Source organism: Nicotiana tabacum, chromosome 6, assembly GCF_000715075.1.
Source record: "Nicotiana tabacum cultivar K326 chromosome 6, ASM71507v2, whole genome shotgun sequence".
In the NCBI taxonomy this organism is placed as follows: domain Eukaryota; kingdom Viridiplantae; phylum Streptophyta; class Magnoliopsida; order Solanales; family Solanaceae; genus Nicotiana; species Nicotiana tabacum.
This window is the reverse complement of record NC_134085.1, coordinates 9,804,097-9,830,459: the sequence shown is the minus strand read 5'-3', so window position 1 is coordinate 9,830,459 and position 26,363 is coordinate 9,804,097. Positions and strand designations below refer to the sequence as shown.

General features: G+C 39.6%; 1 long non-coding RNA gene across 1 annotated transcript in view; it reads left to right on the top strand.

Moving 5' to 3' along the window:
- The window catches only part of LOC142181574 (uncharacterized), a 35,860-nt gene extending 9,856 nt beyond the window's left edge, over positions 1-26,004 (top strand). Inside the window, exons 3-4 of the long non-coding RNA XR_012710229.1 lie at positions 11,355-11,422; positions 25,799-26,004. This is a non-coding gene — a long non-coding RNA (uncharacterized LOC142181574). The remainder of the gene's footprint in view (positions 1-11,354; positions 11,423-25,798) is intronic.
- Positions 26,005-26,363: the final 359 nt, after the last annotated feature.

Here is a 26,363-nt window from a genome sequence, read left to right as displayed (position 1 = left end):
TACGGGTAGACTTAGACTCATGCCATGCTTTAATAGTACTATTTGAGTTATTCTTGCCTGTTTAAATCCTTTAATTTCCATTTAGTTTGAGACTAGACTCGCGTAGAGTATCAAACTTGCTATTTAGATACTTGACGAGCTACTTCATTAGCCGTGAAAATTTCACTTTCCTTTACGGATTTTTCCGTGTTGTGCGTATTCGTCCGATAGATTTTATTAAATTTTATAACTCACACGTATATTCGTGAGTGAGGTCAGTGACCCGTCAAAGTTTCATATTCTAATGGGATATGGTTGAACGCCTCAACAATACTTTTATACGATCAGGCCGTTCACCTCAGCGGTATCATGTAACACACTCTTATGGGATCAGATCGTTCGCCTCGTGGGTATCATGTAACACACACTTATAGGATCATGTCGTTCGTCTCGACAGAGTAATATATTCTTATAAGATCGGGCGGTTCGCCTCGGTAGAATTATGTATCACACTCTTATGGGATCGGGTTGTTCGCCTCGACAGTTCTATCAAAACATTCTTATGGGATCGGGCCGCTCGCCTCGGCAAAATCGTGCGAAATACTTGATAAAGAGTCCGCGTACTCATAAGTTTCCCTAACTTGAGATGTGACACTTGATTTGGTGATGACCATTACGTATTCCATTTAAGGAGGTATCTGGTATTTGAGGACTTTGTGTTCACTGTTCAGTCGTAGACCATATTATTTGCCTATATCTGTTCTAACTGTTTACTTACCATGTTTAGTAAAATAGTTGTCCGGCCTTATAAGGCTCGATATATATATATATATAACTGCTCTGGCGTAGTAGTCTCGCTCATAAGCGCTTGGCCATACTAGGCTCTGTATCTCGACCAACTAGGCTCGCTCATAAGCGCTCGACCACAGTAGGCTCGGTATATAACTTGTCATCTGTATATATATAAACTCTCTGCTCTCTTGACTGGAAGAAGGAAATACTCAACTGAATATGAATTCCCCATAAGGAGAATATGGTAATTTACAAAATTAGAAAAATATACGTAACTTGCGAGACTAGCAAAATATACGCAAATTTTGGGATATGAATTTTTCTTTATGCCTCATTATCAACTTGTATAATGACGAGATCATGCCAAAATGAAATAAGGGCTTAGCCTTAACATACCTGGACCGATTCTCTTAGAATTTGCAATTCACATCTTACAGAATCAACAACCAACATTATCTGTATTTGGTATGAATTATTTTGCTTCCTGAACCCACTCTCTTTACATAAGAGATACACATGAATTCACATTGTTTTGGTATGGAATTATTGTATTCTATGAAGAACTCACGGTCAGCCCACTCTTTATAAGTGATTCAATTCAATTCTTCATTTCTAATCATTTGTTACTAAGGAGTAAATATCTCACTAGTCATAGGAAACTTTTAGTGAGGGTGGCCCACTTAGTGGATGACTAAGCCACCTTAATCCACCAAAATGTGACATTTATGCAAGACTTATGAGTCACCTTAAATGAGATGGGGTGCTGCTGTCGACGCCCCCTTTTTCTAATTGGTAAATCGGGTATACGACATTGGGAGGACAACTCTATTCCCTTTCGAGAATTAGGTTTGGAAATTTTGAAGAGTCGCGACCTAATGATTATAGTGCATTAGGACACTTTAAGAAAGGTTTGAGTTGGAAAACCAGAGTTCGGGTAAGGACTAGAAATTATCTCGAGGGGAAGGTGTTAGGCACCCCCCAAGATCCACTAGTGTAGTCTCGACCATGTTACAATTGTGACTTTACAAATAAACAATCAAGGCTCAAATAAGGACTCGCATATAACATTGCAATTAGGTTGAAAACTTTTCAAGGCAAATAGAGAGGGCAGAAATTTATGAAAAAAGATTTGAATAATTTTATAAGAAGAGATGAAAACAAATAAAGGGAGAGAGGTCCTAGGTTTATGATTAATATGGATCACTTCAATGCAATATCGAGCAATCACTCATCAGAAGAGGGGTTGCACGTGATATTAATGCACCAGTCATCATATACATATTCTACCCTTCCCACCCCGTTAAGGTATTAAAGCACGAAATGGTATCGTTACTTATTGCATGCTATTACCCGTCCCAATCCTATCAGTCCCGGAGGCATATGGGTCTACTAATACTAAAGGGGAGGGAGATTTGGGCTTTTATGGATTTAAAAGGATAAAATTCTAGGGCGACATACAAAACACATAAAACAGATATGGGAAAACACATAATAGTTAAAAGGCTCAAACATGCCTCCTTACTTAAAGACAGATTGTTTAGCATGACTTCAAATACTGGTTATAGTCTGATTTAAATTAAAAGAGCGTGAGGCAGACTGATTTATTACATATTTCAGATAAGAAATCCAAATCAGACCTGCCTGCTGGTTGGAATTATTTGATTCAATTAGCTAATTTACCTCATGGCTTGCCTAGGTGAAACCTATAGGCATTTTATCTAATAATGCAGGAGAGAAATATACTAATTTTACAGAAGAAGACTTATTAATTGCAGGAACATGAATTCTGCAAGCATTGCTATTTACTGATTTTAGACTTATAAGCGAGTTGAACGATTTTGATTTAATTGATTGTTCCTATAGGCATACTTTCTAGGCGTTACTGATTTTAAACGTTTATAGAAGTGCAGAAGTCCTACAGATATGGTATCTAAAATATTGATTGTTATTTAAACGTATATACATGTTTGCCTAATGATAGATGCATATGCAGAATTCAGGAAGCTCTTTAGATATGTTCTCTATATGATAGGCAGAAATGCAGAAACCTATAAGCATGGTCTCTATATGAGATGCAGAAGGTATAGACATGATATCTATGCATGAAATGCAGAAGCTATAGACATGGTATCTATGTATGAAATGCAAAAGCTATAGACATGGTATCTATGTATGAAACACAGAGGCTATAGATATGGATTTCTAGAATGCAAAAGTACAGAAGCCTATAGACATAGTTTCTACATATGAAATGTGGAAGTGCAGAACTTGAAACAGGATTTCTATATGAAAATGTAGAAGTGCAGAACCTAAAACAGGATTTCTAAGATTCCGAAATGCAGAACTTGCCATGATTTGCAGAAATAAAGACCTAGGGAGCATGATATCTACCCTTATGCATACATGAGTGGCCCTCTCCCTTTCCACTAACCAATCCCCAATAGTTATTACAAATTATTACAACCCAGAATAAATGAAGGAAAGTAAAAATAACATTACATCAGAAAGCTAAAAATCCCAACCAAGGAGAGCCTGATTCAGACTTCTGTCTGAAGCATGAAGTAAACCAACTTCAAAGATCAAATTCCAAAGCCTTTCTCTTATTCGGGATGTGTCAAAGTTCCCAAGAGCCTCAAAGAGACTCAGGGCAGTGCTTACACCCCAAATATATTGCAGAATTAGATTATAGTGCAGTGTGGAAATGCCAGCTCTCAGATGTCCAAGTTTAGAGGGAACTCAAGGTCCCAAAGCAAGGCTCAAAAGAGAGGGGCAGAACTTAAGATTATAGGAATGGGTGCAAGTGCAAGGGAGGGGAAATGATAAGCTGGTGGTCATGCCAAGCAATTTGAAGTGCTGGCACACCCCTGACCAATTTTTCATTTTCAAATTGAGGAGTTATGACTTATTGAAAGTCAGGTTCAGGCCTAGATAGCCATTTAAAGGCTACCAGACCATAAACTTTAACTCAGCATACATAGGAGGTAGGGATATGGGATTCATAACAGAGATAGTAAACAAAGGAAGAGGGGGCAAAGGGCATGATCAGCAATGAAACATACTGACACACTCTTTACTTGGGGTCAAAATTTAGTTCATGGACAACAATTCATGTTGCCATGACCTGAATCCCCATTTACAAATATATAGAGGGTAAAGGTATAGGGATCAAGCATTCGCAAGAAAGTAAAGCAAACAGCAGCATATGAACATGTCAAACTTTGCAGGTAATAGGCATAGATGTAAAGGTTCTAAGTAAACACATTAGGATGATTGCTAGGAACTGAATCAAGACATACCAGTAAAAGAGCAAGGGTAGGATGTAAAGACAAAGTAGTAGCAGTATATTAGCCTTGACTTTCAGTCGGCTAATAATAAATAGGAGCAGAGAACAACAATAGAGAAAAGAGCAAGAGGGAATGCAGGTTTTGAAAGTAGTAGTGTGTGTAAGAGTATGCAATTCGAAGTGTGTTGTAAAAATATTAAATTGTAAGTGTCTTAAAAAATGCGGAAGGGTAGTCCCTTTTATAGTGCAGAGAAGCAAGTAAGAAAGGTAAGAAAATAACTTGCAATCAATCACATAGAATTTCCCTTCAGCTAAGGGATTTGATTTCAAACGGATAGAAGACATTTAAGGAAATAAATTTTGATTAAAACCTTTTCAAAGTAGCACAAAAGGGGTAAATACATAGAAGTTATTTAAGGAAAAGATCAGTGGTACATGGTTTGTGAAACATTAGGAAATGGAATCAATCAAACAGCCAGGGAAATCAAAATTACAAGCTCAATTCGAATGAACCAAGTCAGGAAAAGGTAAAGAAGGTGCAATCAAAGAAAATCAGTGACAATCAATCAAACCCCATTAGAAGATTTCAGAATCAATCAATTAGTTAGTAAAAACCTTTGAAAGCAGAGTTCTCATATATAAAACACACAAAATATGTGAATCAAGAAGATTCTATCAAATTATTTAGAAGAGAGTTTAATCGAAGAAAAGTTCAGAATCATAAGTAAAGAGATACAGGTTCAATTTGCAAACTCATAGTGAGTCTGAGAGTTCCGGGTCCCAAAGTGGAGCCTTAACTCGAACACAAAAATCAAAATTGTCACAGGAAACCCCCAAATCCTAGGGTTTCAAAATTGAATCAGACATGGAAGTGAGAAAGCAAGTCATTGAAATTGAGATGATAGCAGGTTTGAAACGCAAAGCAAGAACGCTGATTTAAGAGCATAAAAGTACATGTTTTAGAAAAGTCGGGGATTAAGCAAATTCAGAAGAGAAGAGAGGATACGAAATTAAACAAAAGTAGATGAAACATGCTTAGCAAGAACACAAATAGAGTTTAGTAAAGCAAAAATCAAAGAACTCAACGGTAATCATATATAGTAAAAGAGTAAGGAAAACATAACACAGATTAACATGTGAGTACTGGAGTAACATGCATAGTAGAAAAAGAAAATGGAAGAACAGTACATACGTAGTAAAAGAAGTCATACGAGCCTAACACAGACAAACTCACAAAAAGAAAGAACAGAAAGAATCAGAAAGATGTTTTTGAAAAACCTTTCAGAAACCCTAAATCGAAGGTAAACGATTTTAAAAAGAAAATCTGGGAAAACCTTTTAAATGTCAAGTAAAGCATTGATACATCATAGATCTAAGCAAACAAATAGAGAAAGAACTCCGAAACCCTAGAAATGAGAAAGGCTTGGAAGAAGGTCCGATCTAAGTCGGATGAGGTCAGAAACAGGCTCAGAAGACCAAGAGCCGCCGGAGCAAGGTTGGAGATGGCCGGAATCTTCGAATCGGTAAAGGTCTGAGTGAAGACCTTCGAGGTTTGGCCTCGAACCTTCAAGCATCAGGCATGCAAGAGCCGGAGGAGGTGAGTATAGGTTGTCCATGGCCTGAGAAGCCATGGACTCTGGTGAAAACACGGTGGAACAAGGTAGGAGGAGGCTAGGGTTCCGAAGAACCTTGAGAGAGTCTGAGAGCGTTTGGGATTCAAAGGCGGCGGGTTAGGTGGAAATGAAGGAATTAGGGTAGGTCGTTTGGTTTAATTATGGAAGGGTGGGTTATGGCCGTTGATCTTGAATGATCAATGGTCCAGATTTGAAAGGGTAGGTGGGAACTGGGTAGGGTCATTTAGATTAGGTTATGGGTTGGGTCAGGTTAAAAAGTGGGCTGGTCCGGTTGGGGTTGCGATTGGGTCAAATGGTGGTTAAAATTGAAATATAAAAGGGACTGTAATTGAAATAAATGAGGCTAAATGTTAAACAACCATTTCTTCCTTTTTATTTTATAAAAAATAGTAAAAATGATTTTAAAAGCAAATTAAAAGTACTGACCCAATTAATAATATATAAATATCAATTTAAAAATATTGGAACCAATTTTACAATTTTAAAATGCTATTAATCTTAAAGTAAGCTATAATTGCAATTATATGCAATTTAACTTTTAAAATACCAAATAAATTTGTAAAAAACGTACAAAAATTACCTCAACTATATTTTGGTATAAATATGGGAATAAAATAAATTATTCACCAAAATTGATGATTTTGGAAATAATTATGGATTTTGTACTGCTAAACTAGATAATACATTGGTTTTAAAAAATCTTTAAAATTTTGGAAAAATACCAAAACACTTGGGCATGTTTATATATGCATACACATGCTATTTTGAAAGTATTTTGAGTATAAAAATACTTAGGTAAAAACTGGGTATCAACAACTGCCACATTTTTTGGGGTGGGGAAGGATTAATCTTATCCAAATATATCTCCAATTAATTAGGTAATGTCCTGTTACCCGGTAATTAATCAATTGCCCGCAAAATTGAGAATTATTCCCACTTACTTAAATATTACTCACTTTTCACATACCTTATACACCTTACTAGCATGGTCATTTAGTACCTTGTATGATACTAGTCCATAAATATCGGGTATTTTAGCTCGAGCCGTATTTTATCCCAAAATGCCAAACTTCGACAAAATTTGTTTTTCTTTGACTTGCTCCCCCTTCACCTTCATGAATTTACTAATCACTTGTGAAATAGAATAATCCTTATAATCCCCAAATAATCTTTTCCTTGGACTGATGTCAATTACCTTACGATAAATTCAACGTAAAATACTGCAGGGCGCAACATTGTCGTAACTTATTACTGCAAAGTGTAACATCACCATAATGTAATACTTAGTGGAGAGGTAAGCCAGTTGAGGAGGCTACTTGGGAGACCGAGAAAGTGATGTAGAGTAGATATCCATATCTATTTGAGACTCCAAGCATGACTCTAGACCCGTTCGTAGACGAACATTTGTATAAGAGGGGGAGAATGTAACGACCCAACCGGTTGTTTTGTCTATTATAGTCGTGTTCCCCTATTTATTGCTTCTTCTATGTTCATTTGTGATTATGTGACTTTCCAGGGTGGTTGGACTGGTTTCGGCAATATTTCGAGATGAATTGGGACACTTAGTCCCAAGGTATAATGCATAAGTTGTAAGAGCTGATTGGAGTTTGACTTTTATGTAGACAACTCTAAAATGGAGTTTTGATGGTTCCGATAGCTTCGTATGATATTTTGGACTTAGGTGTATGTCTGGATGTTGTTGGAGGCCCGTAGGTTTATTTGATGTTTTTGGCGAAAGTTGGAAAGTTGAGGGTTTGAAAGGTTGAGAGGTGTGGCCGAGGGTTGACTTTGTTGATATCGCATTCAGATTTCGGTTCCAGAGTTGGAATAGGTCCGTTGTGTCATTTGGGACTAGTGTGCAAAATTTGAGGTCATTCGGAATTGGTTTGATATGATTTAGTATTAGTTTTCGAAGTTGGAAGTTCATTAGTTCATTAGTCTTGAATTGGGGTGCGATTCGTTCTTTTGATGTTGTTTGATGTTATTTGAGGCTTCAAGTAAGTTTGTCTTGTGTTTTTGGACTTGTTGGTATATTTGGATAGGGTCCCAGGGGTATCGGGGGTGTTTCGGATGGTTAACAAATCATTTTTGGCCTTGGTGTAATTGCTGAAGCTTTGGCTTCTGGTGCTTTCGCACCTGCGGTGGGTATGGCCACATATGTGGAGCTACATATGCGTTTTTGGGAGCATAAGTGCGAGGTTGGCTAGGTTGGAGTGAGATCGCAGATGCGCTTGGTGCACTACAGTTCTGCGAGGAATGTTTCACAGAATTAGAGTTGGACCTCAACTACTCCTGCCGCAACTGTTTCTCATCCTTCCATGCCAACAACTTCACTCCCCTCAACACCAGTTGCACCTTCGCCACCAGCACCAGCTGCATCTCCTCCACCGGCAACAGATGTTCAAGAGAGGGGTGTTTCTTCTCCCCGGTCTCCAAACCATGGGAATTTGTGGCACATTTATTCACCCCTTCCCCAGATCCTTGAGGGAAGAGAAATGTTATTCTTTTGGTTTTTAAGGAGTGTCATCTATTGTCCAAGTCGATGGAGCTTGCGAACTATCTAAAGTCGCTGGCTTCAGAAAACGATTGGAAGAAAGTGTGCTCCCTTTCGGGAGAATGCTTGTTGAATAATTCCATGCACAACGCAGCATCGGTACCGTACTAGTCTTCTTACAACGTCTGTTCCCTTTACCCACTGCAATGGGAATTCTAACCTTGATACTCTTTTCTATAGGCCAACTTTCTCGCTTCCGAAGGCCTATAGAGATTGATCCTTGATAAGCAAGGGCTCGCTTCCGAGCAGGATCAACTATTGGCCGAAAGCAACTAACTTGCCAGCGCGCCTCCTGGTGTTAAAGGAAAAAGCTACTAAGATGGGCGAGCTTGAGACTCGAATGCAACAGAGCGAGCAAGATAAATTGGCCCACAACCAAGAATCCACTCAATTACACGAGCAACTTCAAGAGGATAAGACTAATTGAGTTGAGCTCCATGATGCTTTGCTTGTTGCTGTCGAGCGCGAGTCTGCCTTTGAGGAACAAATAAATTATTTGAAGGCAGACTTACGCTCCAAAATCGAGGAGTCCAATGCTTCTAAGGAGAAGAGGGCCTGAATGGAGAAAAGGCTAAAGAGGTTGTTGGACCAAAACCGGCTCCATTAGGCTACGAATGTTGAGCTCGATGCTCGCCTTGTGCCATGAGATCCGAGAGGGACGACCTCCAAGTCGAAATTGAAAAGTTTCAAGAAAAGCTCCAGAACCAAGAGGATTTCCTCGTATTTGGGAAAACTTATGTAGTATACACTATGAGGTGGAAGACCTTGGAGGAGGGCAAAGTGGGCATTGCTAATATAGATGATTGTATTGCCTAGGCCCGAGAATTTGAGTTGTCTTCTTGAGAAGGCCTTCCCGCTCAACCTGCTGCAAGTGATTCCTTGAGTACTAGTTCTGAGTATTCGGGGACCGAAGGGGAGGTTGAAGAAGAAGAGGATGAAGGCCAGGAATCAGCAACTGATCCGCTTTCCTCCACCAGGGGAGACGCGGATCCCTCTCTCCCTTTGAGCTTCGACGACAATAATGCTTAGATTATTTTTTCTCTTTTTTTGTACTTTATAATTATGCCAATTCATCGAGGTTGAAACTTTGATAAATAAAGAATAGTTTTGCTTAAGTGTTGTGCAAAATACATTCCTTTTGCATCGAATTAGTTAAAGCTTTGGGTATACTTTCATTCAATAACTTTTGATTTTGGGCATAAAATTTTCCGGAATCAACCTTTTACTATGAGTGTTTCATAAAAGAAGGCCCCTTATGTTTATGGTGCTCTTGAAGAGGACGTGTCATGTTCATTCCGGCACGAACATTTAAAGTTTTTGTTAACTTTTAAATGATAAAATCAACTCATCATTTAGACAAGAAACAAGATAAAAATAAAAGGCCTTTATTTTATTCCTTATATCTTTAAAAGTACATAAGCATTCATTTGCTAAAGTAAAAAACTGCCAATACATGTGGCTAACTTGTACAACTTATTTCTATGGGGCTGATCATGTAGTCCCCGGTCCTGATGAGATATTATTGTTCCCGGTTCTAGCAGTCCCCGATTTTTGTGGCATTCTTGTTGCCATATATTATACTATTTCCCCCAGTGTTTCAATGCGAAGTATACGAATTGGAACACTAAAAGTCTTGCTTCGTTGGTAGAAACAACTTGTGAATAGTTAAATAGTCTTTGGTTCAATGACAAGCTTTGCTTTGTATCAACAATTTGCCATCAACCCAAAGATTATTTAACCATCCCCACAGCGGTTTATAATTTATGTGAAGACTTCAATGCCTTGTCATTTAAAGATCCTATCCTTGCCAATGACGCTCCTTTTGTAGTATGCTTTTCGTTGCTGCCTCGTTAAAAACCTTGCTAGAAAAACTAGATTGGGACAAAAACTGGTCAAAGGAAAAAGAGTGCAGGACATACTTTCAGTATTGATAGTATCCATCAGCAGCAATACCTTTTGAGGTGAGTCACGTTACAATTGCTGGGCAATTTGATTCCATCTTCATTTTCCAACTCATACGACCCTTTACCGGTGATAGCTGAAACCCGATAAGGACCTTCCTATGTTGGACCTAACTTCCCGATTTTTGATATCCCAAGTGCTCTGAGTCACTTTTCTTAAAACCGAATCTCCTACTTTGAAGTAGCATAGATTGGCCCTCCAGTTATAATATATTTCCATCCTTTGCTTTTGAGCCACCATTCTCACGTACGCTAAGTCCCTGTGAGCAAATCCAGCTTTACTGGCAATGCCTCATCGTTTGCTTCTTCGTTTTCTTGGGAAAAAATCATAAATCGACCCCCACTTCTACCGGTATTAGAGCTTCCGTACCATATACAAGAGAGAAAGGTGTTTCTCCCGTGCTCGATTTTGTCGTTATCCGATATGCCTATAGCATACCTGGAAACTTTTCTAGCCATTTTTCTTTAGCAACTTCTAACTTCTTTTTAAGGTTTTTGATAATTATCTTATTGGTTGACTCCGCCTTTCCATCATAGTTGGATCGGATGGGTTGGTATCGCAGAAGTAGAAGGACTCCACAGGTGCGAGTGCGCATGAGCGAGGTTATGATTGTAGAAGCAGTCGTGTAGGTGCGCATTGGAGTTTAATAATTTTACGCACCTGCAATGGTTTGTCCGCAGGTGCGGCCTTTTGGATCGCAAATGTGGGATCGCTGGGCAGAATTATAAATCAAAGGGTTAGAGTGTTTTTTCATTTTGGACAATTTGGAACTCGGCTAAGGGCAATTTTTGAGAGGGTTTTTGCTACAATTGAAGGGGTAAGTGAAGTTTAATCTCTTCTTTTTTGTTAGATATTGATTACTCATTCATTGTTACACCTAGTTTATGTGAATTTGAAGTGAAAATGGGGGATTTTAGACTATGTTTTTGGAGAATAAGATTTGAGGTTTTGGGAGTCCATTTGTGGTTGGAATTGGATGAAATTAGTATGGTTGAACTTGTAATTGAATGAGTATTCAGAATTTGTGAATTTTATCGTGTTCCGGGGTGCAAGCCCAGGGTTGAATTTCTAATTTTAATTAAAGTTTTTTGCTTTATCATTTGAGATTGTTTCCTATGAGTGTTGATAGTATTAAGTTGTTTATGACTAGATTCGAGTCATTCGGAGGTCGATTAGCAAGGCAAGGGCTTGTTGCAGTATTGAGTTGCACATTTTGAGGTAAGTAACATTTTCAAACTTGGAATTGAGGGTAATTATCCTTGGGAACCATGTTATTTGTGATGTGTTGGGGTGACGCACATGCTAAGTGACGGGCGTGAGGGCGTGCACCAGGGAAATCATGATCTGGGATGACTGTTGTATTGTGTTGCTATCTTGTTTTATTTTATTCGTATTTTTCCTACTTGTTAGATTTATCGATCTATGATTCATGCTAAAAAAAATTTAGGCTATGTGGTTATCTGTTCAAGACTTCATGAGGCTATTTCGGTTGTTTTGGGTTGTCTGACTTAACTGTAACTATACACTCTGTCATGATTCTTTATCTTCATATCATATCTTAGTCTCTGTTCATTATTCATTGTATCATTATTTTTCCATATGTGGTGATGTTAGGATGAGTGATATAAGATTGTGAACCTCTGAGACTTGATAGGTGATGACTGAGGTATGCCTTAGACCCGTGTTGAGAGTGTTATTGTTGATTGGGTTGCACGCCGCAGTGGGCCATATTGGCTTATGTAGATCAGGCTGCACGTTATAGTAGGCCTTATTGGCTTTTGATTAGCACTTGGGTAGGATCTACCCCTCCATAGTCTTCTGATTAGTGCTTAGGCAGGATTCACCCCTCCGAAGTCTGACATATTAGTAGTAAGCGCAGACACAGTGATATATATACACGTGCTTTGCCGAGGGGCATTGATGCCAGGCACCCAAACAATGCTGAGTGAATGTGTGCGTGTAACGAGGTGGACATTTGAGACAGACAACTTGAGTATGTTGAGAGTGAGAGCATCTGGGGATATCACCGTGAAAATATTCATTTGACATGCATGCTTGACATGTAGGCATAGAGATGTATCATTCCCCATGCTAGCTGTAACTGACATGTTCTTATCAGTGTTGGGTTTTAATTGTTATACTTGAAAGTATGTCTAAATTTCTGAAAAATGAACAAGTTGATTATGAAAATTCCTTTAAGTTACCTATTGCTATTATCATTATTATATCTATGTTGTCATTTATATTAGTTTCTGACTGCTTTCTTCTGAGCTCGTCACTGCTTTCAACCCAAGGTAGTCCTATTTCTTATTGAGTACATAGGTTCAGTTATTGTCATACTACACTCTGCACTTCATGTGCAAATCCAGGTACATCTAGACATGGTGATTTCTAGAGTCGTGCTAGTGCAAGTACTTGGAGACTTCGTGGTAGATTCTACGACGTCCACAAGACATGGTGCTAGTACCATGGCTTCTTTCACTGCCCCTTTTGGAAATTCTGGTCTCCTTTTTAGTGGAGGCCCAAAGAGAAACAAAGACAAAGAAACTGACATCGATTCTGATCCTCCCACTATAAGCACCATCAGACCAAAGCAACTTAGTACTGCTAATGACTTCCAAGAGAATTCCTCTTACGCATCTTCACGGACTTGGGACGTTATTAGGTACCTATCCTCCATTCGCCCTTCTAGTATTCCTATTTTGAAGGAGGACTGCAACTGCCATAACCTTGACATCCTTGCTTCAGACATGATAGAGCAGGTTACCTTCACCAAGGAGGGTTTTATATATGTCTATGTGTATCCCTTTACCTTGGGTTCATTTTCCCTAGGGTCGAATGAAGGGATCGATCTTGTAATTTTGGAGTCTTGCCACCGGTGTTGGGTCTACTTATCACAAGTAGGCCCATCTATATGGAGAACGGTGCCTTACCTTCGCCAACTGTTCATGGAGACCGAGGAAACCCTAACACACATGATGCATTTCTACTCCCCCAGAATTTTTCGTGAGAGAATAATAAATTTCAGCAAACGTGGACGTCGCACTCTTCTCACCAGCGTGGATGATGAAAATGATCATGGGTGGATGGAGCAATGTATCATCATTGCTACTAGGGACATCATCCCGGCCACAGCTTCACCTTTTTCCCAAGTTGTGGAACCGTTTTTGTAAGTTTTTGATTTATTCATTTCCTTCATGAAAAGATTATTTTCAATTAACTTGGATTTTCCTATTTCTTTTGTTCCAGATTCCCGATAGGAACCACTACGGGTTCAAGGTCTGGACCAGTGGGTTCAGAAAATTCTAGAAATCACAACACCAAAATCCCGTCGGTGGAAGGAAATGGCCCTCAAATACCGGTAGAAGGCTAAAAATCATGGTAAACCGAGTCTTTCTTCCTTTTATCTTCGTACAAATGTAGGTAAATTTTCTAACTCCTTTTTTTTTGCTTGATTCAGGACTTCCGCAAGGTTTTGTCACCTACCCCTATGTCGATATTTTAGTTGACCTCGAAAAGGCTAGGAGGGTGCTACAAAGTGCCCTTGCTCGAAGTAGTGCCCGCGGATTTGCTTCTAGTGAAGGTGCTTCTTTTCGGAGTCCCCAGCTAAAGAACAAGCAACCAACAAAGCAATGTTCTTCCTCGGCTGGCACTCAAAATAAGAAAATAAATAAAGCACCAATCGAGCCGGCCACAGTGGTTGTTTTAGAGGACTGGGACGTCAGTGATGAAGTGGATCTCCTTCAAAGGAGAAAAAAATCTTCATCAGCTCAACTGATTGTTTAGCCGGGAGAAGATATCCAAGCTTTTGGGCAAGATGGAAAGGGTAGCTAATGCTAATTCTCGCTTTCCAACCCATGTTACTGTCTCCGGTCCAAAGGAGTTCGGATCCCGAGTCTCTTCTGCGTTCGGCCACTAATCAAGCAATAATTAGCACTGCTACGGCCGCAACAGCTTTTCATCCTTCCATGCCAACAACTTCACGCCCCTCAACACCAGCTGCACCTTCGCCACCAGCACCAGCTGCATCTCCTCCACTGGCAACAGATGTTCAAAAGAGGGGTGTTTCTTCTCCCCGATCTCCCAACCATGGGAATTTGTGGCACATTTATTCACCCCTTCCCCAGATCCTTGAGGGAAGAGAAATATTATTCTTTTAGTTTTTAAGGAGTGTCATCTGTTGTCCACGTCGATGAAGCTTGCGAACTATCTAAAGTCGTTGTCTTCAGAAAATGATTGGAAGAAAGTGTGCTCCCTTTTGGGAGAATGCTTGTTGAATAATGTCATGCACAACGCAGCATCAGTACCGTACTTGTCTTCTTACAACTTCTGTTCCCTTTACCCGCTACAACGAGAATTCTAACCTTGATACTCTTTTTATAGGCCAACTTTCTCGCTTTCGAAGGCCTATAGAGTTTGATCCTTGATAAGCCAGGGCTCGCTTCCGAGCAGGATCAACTATTGACCGAAAGCAACCAACTTGTCGGCATGCCTCCTGTCAATAGAGGAAAAATCTACTAAGATAGGCGAGCTTGAGATCGAATGCAAAAGAGCGAGCAAGATAAATTGTCCTACAACCAAGAATCCACTCAATTACACTAGCAACTTCAAGAGGCTAAGACTAAGTGGGTCGAGCTCCACGATGCTTTGCTTGCTGCTGCCGAGCACGAGTCTGCCTTCGAGGAGCAAATAAATTATTTGAAGGCAGACTTATGCACCAAAATCGAGGAGTCCAATTCTTCCGAGGTGAAGAGGGCCTGAATGGAGAAAAGGCTAAAGAGGTTGTTGGACCAAAACCGGCTCCATTTGGCTACGATTGTTGAGCTCGATGCTCGCCTCGTGCCATGAGATCCGAGAGGGACGACCTCCATGTCGAAATTGAAAAGTTTCAAGAAAATCTCCAGAACCAATAGGATTTCCTCGTATTTGAGAAAACTTATGCAGTATACACTATGAGGTGGAAGACCTTGGAGGAGGCCAAAGCGGGCATTGCTAATATACATGATTGTATTGCCCAGGCCCGAGAATTTAAGTTATCTTCTTGAGAAGGCCTTCCCGCTCAACCTGCTGCAAGTGATTCCTTGAGTACTAGTTCTGAGTATTCGGGGACCGAAGGAGAGGTTGAAGAAGAAGAGGATGAAGGCCAGGAATCAGCAACTGATCCGCTTTCCTCCACCAGGGGAGACGCAGATCCCTCTCTCCCTTCGAGCTTCGACAACAATAATGCTTAGATTATTTTTTCTCTTTTTTTGTGCTTTATAAGTATGCCAATTCATCGAGGTTGGCACTTTGATAAATAAAGAATAGTTTTGCTTAAGTGTTGTAGAAAATACATTCCTTTTGCATCGAATTAGTTAAAGCTTCACGTATACTTTCATCCGATAACTTTTGATTTTGGGCATAAATTTTTCCGGAATCAACCTTTTACTATGAGTGTTTCATAAGAGAGGGCCCCCTTATGTTTATGGTGCTCTTGAAGAGGACGTTTCATGTTCATTCCGGCATGAACATTTAAAGTTTTTGTTAACTTTTAAATGATAAAATCAACTCATCATTCGGACAAGAAACAAAAAAAAATAAAAGTCCTTTATTTTATTCCTTCTATCTTTAAAAGTACATAAGCATTTATTTGCTAAAGTAAAAAACTGCCAATACATGTGGCTAACTTGTACAACTTATTTTTACGGGGCTGATCATGTAGTCCCCGGTCCTGATAAGACATTATTGTTCCCGGTTCTAGTAGTCCCCGATTTTTGTGCCATTCTTGTTGCCATATATTATACTATTTCCCCCAGTGTTTGATTGCGAAGTATGCGAATTGGAACACTAAAAGCCTTGTTTCGTTAGTAGAAACAACTTGTGAATAGTTAAATAGTCTTTGGTTCGATGACAAGCTTTGCTTTGTATCAGCAATTTGCCATCGACCCAAAGATTATTTAACCATCCCCATAGTGGTGTATCATTTATGTGAAGACTTCAATGCCTTGTCATTTAAAGGTCCTATCCTTGCCGATGATGCTCCTTTTGTAGTATGCTTTTCGTTGCTGCCTCGTTAAAAACCTTGCCAGAAAAACTAGATTGGGACAAAAACTGGTCGAAGGAAAAAGAGTGCAACACATACTTTCAATATTGATAGTATCCATCAGTAGTAATACCTTTTGAGGTGAGTCACGTTCCAATTGCTGGGAAATTTGATTCCATCTTCATTTTCCAACTCATACGACCCTTTACCGGTGATAGCTAAAACCCGATAAGGACCTTCCTATGTTGGACCCAACTTCCCGGTTTTTGATTTCCCGAGTGCTCTGAGTCACTTTTCTTAACACCAAATCTTGTACTTTGAAGTAGCGTAGATTGGCCCTCCAGTTATAATATATTTCTATCCTTTGATTTTTAGCCACCATCCTCACGTACGCTAAGTCCCTGTGAGTAAATCCAGCTTTACTGGCAATGCCTTATTGTTTGCTTCTTCGTTTTCTCGGGAAAAATCATAAAGTCGACCCCCACTTCTACCTGTATTAGAGATTCCGCACCATATATGAGAGAGAAAGGTGTTTCTCCCGTGCTCGATTTTTCTGTTATCCGATATGCCCATAGCACTCCCGGCAACTTTTCGGGCCATTTTTCTTTAGCAGCTTCTAACTTCTTTTTAAGGTTTTTGATAATTACCTTATGTAATCCTCTTTATTTTCAAATCTTCCAAAAATCTTGTGACTTTTGAGCTTATGAACTACGGTCTGTTATCACAGTCGATCTCTTTCGGTATTCCAAATCAGCAGATTATGTGGTCCCATAAGAAGTCGACCACTTCACACTCACCATCTTTTGATAAGGACCTACTTCAACCCATTTAGTGAAGTAGTCAGTTAAAATTAAAAGAAATCTTACATTTCCCAGATGCAGTGGTAGTGGCCCAACTATGTTCATCCCCCATTTTATGAATCGCCATGGGGAAAGTACCAAATGCAAGAGTTCCGCCGGTTGGTGTACCAACTGCGTTGACATTTGTCGCATTTCTAAATGAATGTCTTTGCGTCCTATTACATCCGAGGCCAATCGTAACCGTCCCTAACCAGTTTTAGGACTAACAAATCTGTGCCAAACTGATTCCCACAAATATTTGTGGACTTCTCTCATCATATAGTCTGCCTTCGATGCCCCCAAAAACCAGGTCGATAACCCTTGATATGATCTCCTATATAACTACCTATCTATGAGGCAGTAACGAGCCGCTTTGGTTCATTGTTCCTGGGATGCCTTTGGGTCTTCGAGTAATTTGTCATGCTAAAGATATTCGACAAACTTATTTCTCGAGTCCCAAATTAGGTTGGTTGAATTGACCTCGAAGTAACTATCCACATCCAATAGCGAATGTAGAAGTTGAACGACAGTTCCAGAGTCAGATCCTTTCATCTCCATAGATGACCCCAAATTGGCCATTGCATCTGCTTCCATATTTTCTTACCTTGGGATATGTATGATCGACCATTCCTTGAATCGTGCAAGCAATGCTTGAACTTTGTTCACATACTATTGCATGCATTCTTCCTTTGTATCAAAAATTATGTACACTTGGTTTACTACCATCTAAGAATCGCATTTTATCTCGATGACCTCGGAGCCAAGTCCCTGGACCAGTTCAAGTCGTGCAACTAAAGCCTCATACTCGGCTTCATTGTTAGTTAATAGAATAGTTTTAATGGCCTGCCTCAGGGTTTCCCCCGAGGGCATGACTAGAACTATCCCAAGATATCGGACCCTTTTACATTGGAAACTCCATCTGTAAATAGGGTTCAAACTCTTGATGTCATTTCTAACACCAACACTGCTTCTTTAGCAGCCAAGGGTATTAATACGAGACTAAAATCGGCCACAAATTTGGCCAAAACTTGTGACTTGATTGCAGTCTTGGATTTGTACTCAATGTCGAACTCACTAATTTTGACTACCCATTTAGCTAAATGACCTGACAATTCAGGTCTTGTGAAGAACATTCCTCAAGGGAAAGGTTAACATACTGGCTATTGGGTGGCACTGAAAATAAGGCCTAAGCTTTCGAGAGGCGACTACGAGAGCTAAGGCCAGCTTCTCGAGGTGCGTATAGCGAGTCTCGGCTCCCGATAATATTTTACTAACATAATAGATAGGAAACAACGTACCTTCTTCTTCTTAGACTAAAACGGCACTTACCGCTACTTTCGAGACCGCTAGATATATTAGCAACTGCTCGCCTTCCCCCTATTTTGAGAGTAACAAAGGGACTTGATCAGTATCGTTTTAAGCCTTTCAATGCATGTTGGTATTCTGGAGTCCATTTGAAATTTTTCTTCCTTTTTAGAAGTGAGAAGACGTTATGGCATTTTTTTAGGATCTCCAGATGAACCTGCTTAAGGCTGCCAACCTACTGGTTAGTCTCTGCACCTCCTTCATTCTCGTCATCTGGTCTAAGATATCTTCAATGGCTTTGATTTTGTTGGGATTTACCTCGATCCCTCTTTACGATACCAGAAACCCCAAGAACTTTCTGGAGCCAACCCCGAACGCATATTTTTCCGGGTTGAGTTTCATGTTATACTTCCTCAAGATATCGAAGGTTTCTTGGAGGTGTTTCAATTGATCACCTACATTAAAAAACTTGACTAACATTTCATCAATGTATATCTCCATTGTCTTTCCCATTTGATTTTCAAACATTTTGTTAACGAGCCTCTAATAAGTGGCTCCGGCATTCTTAAGCCCAAATGGCATTACATTATAACAATATGTGCCAAAGTTCGTTATGAATGAAGTTTTTTCCCTATCCTCCGGGTTCATCTTAATATGATTGTACCCAGATTAAGCATCAAGAAAACTCATTAACTCGTACCCCGCCGTAACAACAATCATTTGATCAATGTTTGGCAATGGAAACGAGTCTTTAGGGTACACCTTAATTAAATCCTTACAATCTATGCACATTCTAAACTTGTTATTCTTTTTTGGTACTACAACTACATTGGCTAACCATGTTGGATATTTTACCTCCCATATAGAACCGATATTGAGAAGTTGGGTTACCTCTTCTTTAACAAACTTATTCCTGATCTCGGTGATCAGACGTTTTTTCTGCCTTATCAGTGGGAAGTTTGGGTCCAGGCTTAATTTGCACACTGCCACTTCTAATGGGATACCTATCATATCCGAGTGCGACTATGAAAAAATCTATGTTAGCTTTAAGAAAATCTATAAATTCTAACTTGATATGGGGCTTGAGTCTTTCTCCCAAGTGAAGTTTTCTTTCCAAAAACTCTTCGAATAGGGCCACTTGCTCAGTTTTTTTGCAGTGGAATTGGTTGCATATGTCTCCTCCGGTACCTGAAAGTATCTCGGCACCTGGTGGGATCCTAATGACTCCTTGCCTTTATCATCTTTGTTCGGCAAGGGAGAAGGCATCGGTTCCTGTAATTGCTATTTGCTGGGCTCCTTCCCTTTGCTGCTGGAATTATTTACTGCGTTCATCTCCCTTTTTGCCGGTTGATCACCTCTTATCTGCTTGATTCCTTCGGGGATTGGGAATTTCAACAGTTGATGATATGTTAAAGGCACAACCTTCATTTCGTGTATCCAGGGCCTTTCAAGGATTACATTATAACCCATGTCGCTATCTACCACTTCAAATAAGGTGGTCTTAGTTACCTCTTCAGCATTCGTAGGTAGTAGGATATCTCCTCGGGTTGCCACACTTGTCAAGTTGAATCAAGCTAAGAGTTTTGTCACCGGAATGATGATTCTGGTCAGCTTTGCTTATTCAACACTCTCCATTGAATGATGTTGGCTGAGCTTCCCGGGTCAACCAAACATGCTTAATTTTGAAATCTAAAATATTAAGAGAGATTACTAGAGCGTCATTATGCCATAGTAGAAGTTCGTTGGCGTCTTCCTCCATGAAGGTGATATCATCTTTTGCGACTTTATGGAGTCTCTTGTTGTGAGTCACTGATATCTTTGTTTTCTTGGTGGCTCGGTCACTTAAAAATTCCCTGAGATGACCATTCTTTAATAATAGCACCACCTCTTCATGTAGATGCTGACACTCTCCAGTCCTATGACCGCGAGTCCCATAATATTCACACAACAAGTTGGGATCCCTCCGGCTGGGATCAGATCTGATTCTCGATATTACTCATCGTCGATACCAACTCCACTAAGCTGATGACTTGGGATATGTGGAGTCTTTGGGCTCCTAGTACCTTTTTTTCTTATAATGAACTACTATTCTAGCCACAGTCGGTTCTTCTATCGGGAGCGAACCTATCATAAGAGCGAATGTGTTTATTGATAGTTGTAAGCACGTGATTTTTGCCCTATATGAGAATTACTCCCAAAAAATTCAAAAATAAAATGATTTTTCTTTGGTGTGCAATTTTGTGATATTTTGTGATATTTTGAATAATTATTTGTATTTGTCTGTGCATGTTTATTTGCTAAATTAATAAAAAATACAAAAATATGTCGCATTTTGCATGTAGGATTTAATTCTACAATTGTTAGTAATTAAATTTATTTTACAAAAATTAAAAATTACAAAAATAGGCATCGTTTGCATTTTTAGCATTTAATGTCCAAATATACAATTTTATGCTTAATTATTATTTAATTGTGCGTTAATTGTTATTGGGAGTTAATTTGAGCTTTTATAACTTAATTTAGTTCTTAATAATAGTTTAAGTATTTTTATAATTTAGTTTTTGAAAAATAAAAGAAGAAAAGAGAGCGAAAATATAAAGAAAGTCGGAATTGGGCCTCTTCTTCAATTTCAAGCCACATGCCCAAAAAAATGGCCCAGTCTTCCCTACGACCCAGTCCATTTCGAACTGGGTCGACCGGACCATTAGGCGATTGGCAAATGGATTCTCCTTAAGCGGAGGAGTTTTGTATAAAAGAACACCAGATCTTGGATTATTAAGATGCATAGATGCCAGACAAGCTACAGCTGTCATGTCTGAAGTACATTCGGGAGTTTGCGGACCCCACATGAGCGGATATGTGTTGGCAAAGAAAATCCTCCGAGATGGTTACTATTGGCTTACCATGGAGCGATATTGTATCAGTTTTGTGCGCAAGTGTCATCAATGCCAGATACACGGAGATTTGATTCATTCTCCACCATCCGAGTTGCACACAATGTCGGCACCATGGCCCTTCGTTGCCTGGGGCATGGATGTGATTGGACCAATTGAGCCGGCAGCATCCAATGGGCACAGGTTCATTCTGGTAGCCATTAATTATTTTACCAAATGGGTTGAGGCCAAGACATTCAAATCGGTGACCAAGAAAGCTGTGGTCGATTTTGTCGTTCGCAGAATAATAAACAGAGTCATATTCTCCTCGATTCAGGGATTAAAATTGGTGACTTGGGACGCCTTAAAATTCCCAAGTGGCGACTCTGAAACAAACAAATAAATTCCGTTTCGACTGTCCTTTAATTGGAGAAAACTCCCTTGTACCCTCTCGGGTATGTAAAAAGGAGGCGCGACACTACATCCATCGGATCTTTTATATGGTAGGAAACAACCTTTAGAAGATCGTCGATCCACATCAAAGTCATTTTTAAATGTGTCCTTATTTTTGTCTCGATCCCGTCCCTTGGTTGATGTCGGGAACCCGAGTTGATTGTCGACTCGTAACAGTTATGGCCATCTGCCCACGTGGTTGCTTAGAATTCGAGCAGGCTTTCCTTCAACTATCGGGAGGCATCGGAGCTCCATGGATTCAAAACCTTTATGAATGCCTCTGCTGCCCACTCATCTGGTACAACCGGTAGCAGCATCCTCTCTTTCTAGAACTGGATCACGAATTTCCTAAGCAATTTAGACTAACATTGCACAATCCTGAATATGTCTGCCTTCCTGACTTGGACCTTCCTCGTCCCAGTATGGGCCTTAATGAATAAATATGCAAGCATTTCAAGAGAGTCAATTGAATTCTTGGGTAAGAGTGAATTCCATGTCCGAGCCCCCTTTGTGAGGGTTTTACCAAACTTCTTAAGCAAGACCGATTCGATCTCATGTTGAGCCAAATCGTTCCTTTCATAGTCGTGGTGTAGGTTGTGATGTGCTCCTGTAGATCCAAAGTCCCATCGTATTTAGATATATCAATCATCTTGAACCTCTTTTGAATCAACTTTGGTGCAGCTCTTGGTTTAAACGGTAATTGTGTGTATTTTTTTGAATCTGGGCCTTTTAGTACTGGTGGTGCACCCAAAATCTAATCCATACGAGCATGGAACTACTTTGTGCTTTGATCTATTCGCTCATTGCCCTCATAAACCTCATAAGCTTAGTTTGTAGGGATCATTCTCATTGTCATTACTAGCTCCGCTACCGGTCCCTCCAGCACCATCGAAATCGACCTCACCCCTTAGGGTGTTATTATCGACTTTTTGAGCCGTTTGATTTGCAGGAACGCCGAGTAGAACTGGGACCCTTCCGTTTGCATTATTGGAAGCACCTTGAGAGGTGACTCATGATAGCTTTTTGTTGTTCTCTTAAGATTTTCACCATTTCCACCACATGTTCCTCCTCCGCGTCATCAGGAGTTGGCTTCTGCACATGCAGGAGGTACTGTCATTCATGAACTAGGGTTTCTTTGTCCCCCTCGTTACGGGTGTAAGTGATTGAGTCTTCATGTTGAGCAAATCTTCGCATCCCTCAACTTTCTATGTGATGTTGACGCCATTAGCTACCATTTCTAATTTCTTGCTAAGGAAAAAATCAAACACGTTAGTAACAAACGTATGGATTAAAGCAATTACGCAATTGTCTAAGCCCCATGGTGGGCGCCAAGTTTTTTACTCGTAAAATGGTACAGTCAAATTTATTGCGTGGTCTATAGACAAGCTAACTGATTTGTTCCAAAAATGATAAAGAAATAAGATTAAAAATAAGACTTAGCAATTGAAATTGAATAAGATGTCAAGCTTGGCTTCGAGCGCAATATCTATGAAGACAAAAATGAAAGCAAGTTAAAAGAGCAAATAAAATTGTTTACTTGAGAGAAAAAGTGAAATATAGCATTGTAATGACCCCACCAGTCGTTTTGAATTTGAACTTTTCTTGGTAGTTTGAGGATATGAGTAGCTCCGTATAATGTATTATGACTTGTGTGAATCATCAGTTTTGGTTTTAAAGTTATTCAGAATCGATTTGGAAGAATGACTTTCATGATTGAAACTTTAAGTTGGAAGAGTTGACCAAGTTTGACTTTATAGTATTTGACCTTAGATTGGACTTCTGATGGTTCTGTTAGGTCTGGATGGTGATCTTGGACTCCAGCGTATGCCGGATTTGCATTTGGACGTTTCTAGAAGGTTTCGGCACTAATTGACGAAAGTTGAAATTTGAAGGTTTGGAAAGTTAATAAGTTTGACCGAGAGTTGACTCTGAGAATATCATATTCGAGTTGTGGTTCCGGGAATTGGAATAGATTCGTGATTTCATTTCGGACTTGTGTGCAAAATTTGAGTTCATTCCAAGTTGATTTGATATGTTTCGGCGCGAGTTTTGGAAGCTGAAATTTCAAAAATTCATTAAGTTTGATTTGAGATGCGATTCGTCATTTCGATATTGTTATGCATGATTTGAGGCCTCGAGTAGGTTCGTGTTATTTTATGGGACATGTTGGTATATTTGGACGGGGTCCCGAGGGGCTCGGATATGTTTCGGACGAGATTTGGATCATTTCAGATTGTTATGCTAAGGTTGGTTTGGCAAATTCTGGTGCGACCGCACCTACGATAGGTTTTACGCAGAAGTGCATCCGCAGAAGCAGAACTATGGATCGCACAAGCGAAGGCAAGTGCATAAGCGTAAGCCTTGTTCGCACATGTGTTTGCGCAGAAGAGGAGATTTTCCTCATGTGCGATGGTCTGGTTGGTAGTGCTCTTCTGTAGGAGCGTGATTTTGGTCGCACATGCAAGTCCGCAAGAGCGGAAATTGGTTCTCAAATGCGAAAGACGCTGGCATAAGCTATATTTTCGAGGGTTGGTCGTTTTATTCTCATTTTTGAGACTTGGAACTCGGTTTTGGGCGACTTTGGAGAGGAATTTCACCATAGTAATTGGGGTAAGCATTCTTAACTCGGTTTTGATTATATTTCACGAATCTGTACTCGTTTTTGGCATTTGGTTGATGATTTCAAAAGAGAAATTGGGGGGTTTTATCTAAAGTTTCATAGAGTGAATTTTTGAGTTTTGAACATCGATTTGAAATCAGATTTAAGTGAAACTAGTATGGTTGGACTCATAACTAAATGGGTTATTGGATTTTGTGAGTTTTGTCGGGTTCTGAGGTGCGGGACCTGGTTTGACTTTTTGGTTGACTTTGAGCTTTTGATTAAAAATTCGACCTTTATCATTTGGAATTGTTTTCTTAGGCATTATATGATGTAGTTGAGTTGCTTTTGGCTAGTTTTGAGTTATCCAAAGGTCGGTACGCGTGGGATAGCTTATTTGGAGTATCGTTTGGATTTTCAGTATTGGATTTGGCTTGTTCGAGGTAAGTAACACTTCCAAACTTGCTGCTGCGAGTATGAACCCCTGAATATATGTGATATGTGTTTGGTATTGAGGTGACGCACATGCTAGGTGACGGGCTTGTAGGCGTGCACCTTGTGAATTATGACTCGATTGATTCTGTAGTATTGTGTAGTTAGCTAATCTTGATTTTATCCATGAAATCTCTGTGTAATGGAATAATTGAGATATGATCCATGTTAGAAACTATGTTTAGACTATATGCTTATTCTGTCCGGACCCACTGAGGTCATATTTGTTGTGAGTGGCATTGATAAGATCGGGCTGCCGCAGCAGGCTTTATTGATTCATGTCATGATTGGCTTATTATAGTGCTTGGGCTCGATTTTCCCTCCGGAGTCTACACACCCGCAGTAAGCGCAGTTGCTATTATTTTTTAGGATGGATCTGCCCTGTACAATTCTGAGTGACTGAGAGTGTTGAAGGTTGGATCTGCCATGTTCAATGCTGAGTGATTGAGTGTGTTGAGTGATTAAGTGTGATAAGTGGAAAGTTGAGACAGCCAGATTGAGTACTCTGAGAGTATGCATATGATTTTATCACTGAATTGCATTGCATTCGTTATGCACACTTGACATACATGCATAGAGATGCATTTTCCTCATATTGTACAGTATTGCGTCATTCATGACTTCTCATGCACATTGACATGTAGGCGTAGAGATGTACTTACTTCATGCCATCTGATAATGAAACATTTACCTATTGAAAGTTTTGGAAAAAGTCACAAATTTTCTTAAACTTACTCATATTTTGGTGATTTTGGTAAATGACTTGGGTTTTACTATTATAATTAAAAAGTATGACTATTTTCCGCAACTGTGAATGATTTGAGCATCATATCTCCAAGTTATTTCTTTTATCACTTTTATTATATTGTTATGAACTGTTGTTGTTTATTGGTGTTGGACTCTGACCTTTGTCCCAGCTCGTCACTACTTTCAACCTAAGGTTAGGTTTCTTACTTATTGAGTACATGGGGTCGGTTGTACTCATACTACACTTTTTCACCTTGCGTGCAGATGTTGGATGTTGATGTTGCTGTATATGGCGGGAGCTGGATTTGAAGATGTGCTTGGTAGCTTTAGAATTTTAATCTGTTCATGTGTATCTCAAACAGATGATGTATTTATTTCATACCAGTTTTGTAAACTCTAAATGTTAGAAGCTCATGATTTGTACTACCAGTTCTTGGGGATTCTTTGTATAATAGTTCAGTTGCATTACCATTTCTTCTCTTAATAAAGCTCATTTAAATTGGTTCATTGTTAACTGGCTTACCTAGCGGGTTGGGTTAGGTGCTATCACAACTAGTTAGATTTTTGGTCGTGATAGGTTGGTATCATAGCTCTAGGATCATAGGTTTTACGAGTCATGAGCAAGTGTCTAGTAAAGTCTTGCGGATCGGTATGATGATGTCCATACCTATCTTCAAGAGGCTACAGGTAGGGGTGTACATGGACCGAGTTGGTTCGGTTTTTATCAAAATCAAACCAAACCGACTATATCGGTTTGGATTGGTTCGGTTTTGTCGGGTTTTTCGGGTTTTCGGGTCTTTTTGTTACATGAATATTATTTCAATCTTAC